Source organism: Trichosurus vulpecula, chromosome 3 (assembly GCF_011100635.1).
Source record: "Trichosurus vulpecula isolate mTriVul1 chromosome 3, mTriVul1.pri, whole genome shotgun sequence".
NCBI lineage: Eukaryota > Metazoa > Chordata > Mammalia > Diprotodontia > Phalangeridae > Trichosurus > Trichosurus vulpecula.
In genome coordinates this window covers 145,934,040-145,942,226 of record NC_050575.1, presented here as the reverse complement: position 1 = coordinate 145,942,226, position 8,187 = coordinate 145,934,040, and positions in this window count along the sequence as shown.

The window sequence follows — 8,187 nt, the reverse complement described above, 5'->3', positions numbered from 1 at the left end:
GGGATAATAAAATCACCTACCTCCCAGGGTTTTTGGGAGGATCAAATGGGATTACATTTGGCACAATGCCTGGCACATAGAAATGCCTCTCTATCAGTGCTCATTTCCTCCCTCCCTTTTCCCAGTGAAAATGGCAGTTCTTTATTCTCTAGAGTAACTTCAATGAAAAGCAAGGGGAATTGGGGTGGGTGGAATAGGGCAAAGCAACAATTCTGGGATTAAAAAATACAAATTCCAAGTGCTTCTGGGAATTTGTGGTCATTTCTTCAACAATGTCCCTGTCTAAAGGAATAGAATTTATGGTGCCCAATCCATGGACATGGACTCGGTGCTAACGATGCACTGCACCCTGGGGCTCACAAAACACAGACCTGAGTAGAATGTTTCCAGGTTAAGACCAGACCAGAGGCAGGAGAGATTGACCACAAAAAAGATCCATCTTGGATTTTCAAAAATTCGTAGGACCATATGATTTAAGAGATATTAAAGATCATCTAGTCTAATCTCCTTATTTAACAAATGAGGAAAATTCCACAGAGATGAGCTGCCTTACCTAAAGTCAGGCAAATAGAAAGCCTAGGTCTGAAACCAGGGCTTCTAACTGCAAATTCTGTGTTCCTGTCACCATAGCATGTCCTGTCCTCCCCCAGGAGGACATTCCTACCTTGTCAAAACAGTCAGTTACCATGCCTACTTACAAACCATTTCTTGGTAGCACCGTCAGGGAGAAAACACTGACCTGACTTAGTGTGGCTTGTTTATCAGGGTAGAAATCTCTAGCAATGGAGTTGGATACAGCACTCAGCTTTATTTTATACAAACCCTATATATGATTATGGTCGTTGCTGCAGAAAGTCTGGAGAAGAATTTCCACTACGACCAACTTCTCCTATTGTTCAGTCGTTGTAAAGCCTTTAAATGTTTAAAAAATAAAGCAGTTAGAAATCTGTGAACAGTGGTTAATCAGCCAGTCTGTGTTCCAAAGGGCATTAGAAAACAGACTTAGAAGAAAGCAGAATATGACTTTCCACTAGCATTATTAGCTCTTTGACCTCTGGCTAATCGCTTAATCTCTCTGGGCCTCAGTTTCCTCACCTGTGAAATGGGGTTTGTAACATTTGCACTACCTAACTCACAAGGGTGTTGTGAAGAAAGCATTTTACAAACTTTAAAGCATTATTAAAATATTATTATCCATTTTAAAATCTACCTAGCCTCTCTCAACTTTTCTGTCTTCGTACCTCCATTTCCTACCTATCTTTCTTCTCCATCAAACACTTTCCTCTTACTTCTCCCTTGCATGTCTCCCCCTTTGTATGTCTTCATTCCTCCTCCTTTTTCTCCTTTCTCATTTCTTCTTTCTCTCCCCATTGATAAATGATCAAAGTAGTAAAATGAAGAATATTTTAAATATGTGTTATTTAATTAGAAGTTTCATGCTCTGTTTTTAAAATTTTAACTGAAAATAAGCAAGCCAAACTTTCTTTCATATTTCTGTTTCTAAGTTGACAGGGGTGCCAATTAAGTCACTTTTTGCATACAGCTCCTGACTGAATTTTTCTTCTTAATGCAAGTTCCTTTGCCCATTATATGCAGTGAACTTCTATTTGTCCATTTTCTGTGAACAAATGGAATGCTATGTTTTATATAGTATTTTGGTTGCCGGAAAACTACCAGACACATCACATACGAATTTTCAAAGAATTAACATGTAATAAGATATTTTTGTTGTTGTTCAATCATTTCAGTGGTGTCCAAATATTCACGACCCTATTTGGGGTTTTCTTGGCAAAGATGCTGGAGTGGTTTGCCATTTCCTTCTCCAGCTCATTTTACAGATGAGGAAGCTGAGGCAAACAGGGTTGCCCAGTGTCATACAGCTAACAAATGTCCGAGGCCACATTTGAACTCAGATCTTCCCGAGTCCAGACCTGGCACTCTAACTATTGCGCCACCTAGTGGCCCATGCAATAAAATACACTTCACATTAAAAACTAAGCTGAACAGAATTTAGTCTTTGATGACTCAGCACATCAAAGAGTCAGCATGGTGTGGTATAGCAGAACAAGCTTTGTCTTTGGAGTCAGATCACCTAGGTCCCAAATTTCCCCTCTTAAGACATCAATTTTCTACTCTATAAAATGAGAGAGTTAACTAAATAATTTCCAAGATCCTTTCCAGTTTTGACACTCTATGTAGTACAGTGTCAAGCACATTGGGTTTAGAATCAGAGGACCTGAGTTCTAATCTGACCTCTATCTCTTAGTATACGTTTGACCTTGGACAAGTCATTTGATTTCGCTATTCGGGCTTTTCAGTCAAGTTGAACTCTTTGTAACCCCAATTGGAGTCTTCTTGGCAAAGAGACTGGAGTGGTTTGCCATTTCCTTCTGCAACTCATTTTATAGATGAGAAATTGAGGCAAAAGGGCTTAGTGACTTTTCCAGGGTCAAACAGCTGGTAAGTGTCTGGGGCCAAATTTGGACTCAGGAAGAGGAGTCCTCCTGACCGCAGGCCTGGCACTCTGTGCACTATGGTGCCACCTAGTAGCGCTTGACTGCACTAGGCCTCAGTTTCCTTGTCTGCTCAATGAAGAGTTGTACCAGATCTAGACAGCCTCTATGCTGCCTTCCAACTCTAAATTTATGAACCTATAAATTCTTGCAGTGTGATCACCACGAAGATCGGTTATCACTGTACAGGACCCAGATGGTCAATAGTCTGACAGTCGAAGTTTCAGATGTTTGGGATTCTGGATAAATGAGAATTTACTGTCAGATGACAAGGAAGAGAAGAGAGAGGGTGGGGTAGAGAGATGAGCAGAGGAGAAGGGAGGGAAAGGAAAGAAGAGAAGAGAGCCCACACTATCCCTTTCCTTCACTATTAAAAAAAAATCCTCCTGGGAGGAGGGGGAATGAAGAAGGCAGTTCTTTCTTAGGCAGCCTGACAATGAGCAGACATTGACCCCTCTCTGTAGAGCAGGGCTCCACAACATTATAATATATGTACTACTCACAGATCAATAACTCCAGGAGCATCCACCCCCCTCCTGCTAGAATGTAACTCAATTAACATTACACAGTAAGGGGCAGGATTTCCACCTTCATCCCACTGCACGTATCAGAAAGTACGGGTGATTTTATTACATGAGATTGCCGTGTCATATTTCTGCTGAACAAAAGGATAACTGAAATAAACATAAATAATTCAGCAACATGGGCTGGTGGTGCATGCAAGCAGAATTCCTGGCCCCTTTCCTTCCAAGATTCAGGCCTCTACTGGATTCAGCATTAGAGGGGTGGTCCTTGGGGCTCAGAAACTGTAACTGCTTCTCTTCCAGGGTTTAATCCCTAACATTCATAAAGCACTTTAAGGTTTACATTAGATATCTTATCTCATTTGATCCTAGCAATAACAGGAAGGTGTAGAGCCATTCGTTTATTTTTTTTTATTTATTATCCCCACTTTTAAAAAACAAGGAAACTGAGGCTAAGATTGGTTAAGTGACTCACCCAAGGTCACACTGCTGGTAAGTGTCTGAGGTTAAACTTGACTCCAGACCTGGAGCTCTATCCACTGTACCACCTAGCAGAGATTTACTGGGGCAGATGTGAGCACTGATTGCATCCCATTTCCCCAAAGCCAAACTACATTGATATCAACAGAAGGAAGCTCAGTGAAGGTGCTCACCAGTAAGGGCAGGGTCACATTGGCCCAGCAGGGAATAGGTGTAAGGAGCCAGGTAGACCAGACACCCAAACCCAATTTACTCCATGGTTCCCTTCCCCTCATCTTAGTCCATCCTCCTGGGAACCCCAAAAGTTATCAGGTTGAATCATAATGGGAGTCTCCTGCTCACTAATTCCTTCCCTTAAACAAATGTCATGCTGTCTAACCAAAATGTTGAGATTTCACCTTCACTTTAGTGCGTATATATGTGTGTGCGTGTATGCGTGTGTATGCGTGTGTGTGTGTGTGTGTGTGTTTTATAACCTTGGCATTTTGGTTAGTTAGCATCCCCCCAGTAGATAGCAAGAGGCAGGAAAATACAAGAGCATCAGACTATGTCAAGAAACTTAGGTTCTACCCTCGGCTTTGCCTCTAAGTCACTGCGACTGGTCAAGGCATCTCTTTTCTCTGACCCTTAGTTTCTGCACCTGAAAAATGAAGACGTAGAACTAGACAGTCTCTAAAGTCCTTTTCTTGTCTAATAGTCTGTGGTGCCAGGAAAGGCTTTTCCCCACCCCGCGTTAGGCCTCAGTGTTCTTCTCTATAAAATGAGGTAGGTGGGGAGAGTCTACTCTAGATGACCTCTAAGATCCTTTCCAGCCCTTAGACCATGACTCTGAGCCCACAAAGACCTAGGGCAGAGAGCTGATGGAAAGTCCTGGGGTTTTGCCTACCATCTCCACCCAGGACTCTCACACACTGGGGGCTAAGTATAGAGAAAGAACCAGAGGGTTTCCATGGATATGGATTAACTGGGAAATGACCCCAGACCGTTAACTACTGCAGCTGGCTGACCCACTAACTCCCAGGGCATGGGGCCCAGCCGGGAAAGGCTCTTTGGCTCTACCAACCAATTATTTTTCAGGCCACCCAAATTCTGAAGTTCAGTGAACTCCAAGTCTCCCACTGAATTCACCGTCTGTCAGCCACAGACATAAACAGAAAGCTCTTCCTTGTGTTAACTCTTTCTGAACTAAATGAGAAAAGGTATTGGGAGGTAGAAGGCAACCAAAAGCAGATCCCAGCATAGCTCTGTAGCTAACTATGATAGGACCAATGTCTACCAAGGCTATGTCCCCTTAACCCTTCTTCACAACATGAGTTAGTCTAATTTTTCCCTAAAAGGAGATGGGGGGAGGGGGTAGGCAGGAGAACCCTGGTAGATACTGGTCCTATCACATTAACCTTTCTCCTTCCTTTTATCTCATTCATCCTATACCCTACCACCACCTTCCCCATGTCCTTTTCCCTAGGCAGCTACGACTTAGATGGCAGAACACTGGATCTATTACCCAGAGACCTGGACTCAAATTCCTGCCCTGCCTTTTCCTAGATGTGTTACTTTGGCTTGCCTCTTAGCCTCAATGAGCCTGCCTCTCAATCCGTACAATGGGAATACTTCAGAACAAAAGTACTTTGTAAATTTTAAAGCCTCGTAAATGTGGGAGTTCTTATTCCTTCCTTTCCTACTTCTACTCTTTCCAACTTCCCCTCAGCATTTAGGGTTCGCTTCTGGTAAAGCCTGAATATACTGTCAGGGACTAAAGACATAAAATTAAAATCTGGCTCCTCTCTTTTATTTTGTCATGTTATCAGCTCCCAGAGGGCAGGATCCAATCTTCCTCATTTGATCAGGTGCTCCCAAAGGACAGGAATCCTATCTTCACTTTCCCCAGTCTGTCCCACAGTGCCTAGAACAGAGTCACAAAGAGCTGGGTTCAAATCTTACTTTTAACACTGTGACCAAAGATGAGTCACTTAGTTTTCTCATCCATAAAATAGAGATAACAGTAGTACCTACTTCGAAGAGTTGTAATCTTGCATGTAAAATAAGGGCTATTTTAAATAATGCTCCATGGAAACTCTATTAAAGCAGGAAAGTGCCCATGCCCCAGTGTTCCACTTACTGCTAAAACTTCTCAGCACCACCTGCAACCTCAACCAAGGCATTCACAAATCTCCCCATGACTGAACTCTGCCCCGGCTCTCTCTAGAGGAGAGAAGGCCCTACTTTTTGGAGAAATAAATGCTCCTGAAATTAAGCTTTCCTGTTGCTTTGGACAAAAGGTCACATTCTACAGGAAGGCTCACCATCAGAGATGGCATCAAGCATGTCTCTAATTAGGGTTCTACACACACGTACAGCCTCTTCATCTATGCTCCTTAACCAATTACGCCCCTGCCATTAGGCAGAAGTGAATAATTTACAAACCTCTCCCTCCACAGGACTGATTGAAGTGCTAAGGACTGAGGGCATCTGGAGCCCTGGCAAAGTGGCGGGCACAGAGAATTTCAGGTGTTAGGGCACTTGAGATAGTGTGCTAGCCTTCTCGACCGTGCCTCCTGGGAGCAGAACAGAACAGGGAGAGAAGGGAAATGGACATGCTTCAAGGTCTCAGAGGAAGAAATAAACAGTTACTTTGGATGCACAAAATCAGAGAATTTGAGAGTTTTTGAAGGGACTTCAGTAACCAACTAGTCCAATCCATACCTGAAGAAATCCAAACCACCACCTAATCAAGAAGTAGCCATCCCATGTCTGTTTGGAGAGACCTCCAGGGGTCGGCAGGGAACTCACTACCTCTCTGGCAGCCTATGCCATTTGGGTGGGGGGGGGCAGCTTTAATTGTTAAGGACTCTTTTCTGACACCTGGCACCAAGTCTAACCTTGCCTTGATAACTTCCCCCATTGTTCCTGGTTCTGCTCTCAGGCAAAACAGAACAAATAGGATCCTTTTCCACATGATCACCCTTCAAATGCTTGAAGACTGCTGTTCTGTCGCCCCCGCGTCTTCTCTTCTCCATTCTAAGTATCCCTAGTTCCTTCACAATTAAATAAACTAACATTTAAATAGCACTTCCTATGTGCCAGACAACTATGCCAAGCACTTGCAATTATTATCTCAGTTGATCCTCACAAAGACCCTGGGAGGTAGATGCTATAGTTCCTCTCATGTTACAGGTGAGAAGACTGAGGCAAGTGCCTTGCCTAGGACCATGTAGCTAGTAAGTTGTCTGAGGACTGGTTTGAATTTAGATCTTCCTGACCCCAAACCTCACCTTCCATCCTCTGTGCCACCTACCTGCCCTAGCCTCCTGTGATGTGAGCTCAAGGCTCTCTCCCATCCTGGTTGCCCTCCCCTGAACACTCTCTAGTTTATCAATGTCCTTTGTAAACCATAGTACTCAATCCTAATATTCCAGATGAGGCCTGACAAAAGCCTGGTTCGATGGGATCATAACTGTCCTTATCTTGGGAAACATGCCCATTCTTAATGCAACCTGAGACTGATTTCACTTTTTTGACTACTATATCACTATTGGCTCACAGTGAGCTTTTGGTCCGCTAAAATCCCAAGATCTTTCTCAGAACAACTTTTGTCTAACAATGCCTTCCCCCATCTTAGGCTTGTGAAGGTGATTTTTTTTTGTTCCCAATACAAGACTATACATTTGTCCCTCTTAGATTTCATCTCATTGGAATTGACCCAATGTCCTAGCTTTTAAAGGTTGTTTTGGATCCTGACCCTGCCAACCAGTGAAGAATCCTCCCAACTTTCTGTCACCTACAAGTTTAATGGGCATGCCACCTATGCCTTTATCCAAGTAATTGAAAAAAATGTTAATTATCACAGGGCCAAGCACAAACCCCTGGCCATTGCACTGGAGATCTCCTGTCATGTTGGCAATGCACTCCTAATACTTTGAATATAGTCATCCAACTAGTTCTCCATTTATCTAATTATATGATTGTCTAAACCATATTTTTTCCTCTTCTCCACTAGAATAGTCTGAGAAAATTTATGAAAAGCCTTGCTAAATTTTAGGTACACTAGATACATGTAATTTCTCTCTTGCCAGTTTAGTAGAACCTATGTAAAAATGACTCACTGTGGCCTGCCTGCCAGAACAAAACATGAGAGTGCGGTGGGAGTGGGTTGGGGATGGGAGTTAGCTAGTCCATTAAGAAACATTTATTAAGCACTTACTAGGCCAGGCACTGTCTTAGGCACTGGGGATATAAAGAAAGGCCAAAAATATGCTATACCTACCTTCAAGGAGCTCACATTCTAATGGAAGGGACAATAGGTAAATAACTAGATGATATAAAGGATGTATCTAGGGGAGAAGGAAGGAAATCTCAGGGGAAAGGCATCAGAGGAAACTGGGAGATGAAGGGAGTGTGTGGAAAGAAGAGGGGGGACACCTGGAAAGGTCTCCTGATGAGGATGGGATTTGAGCTGAGTCTCAAAGGAAGTGGGTAAACTAAGAGGCAGAGGTGAGGAGAGAGGGCATTCCAGGCCTGGAGAACAGCCAGTGCAAAGACATGGAGATGAGAGATGAGTGTTATGATGAGAAGAACAGAAGTAGGTGAGTATAGTCCAGTACAGTAGGTTGTAGAAAGTACAGAGGGAAAGGATGAGGACCTAGGAAGACATCTAGGCCTGGTGAGACTAG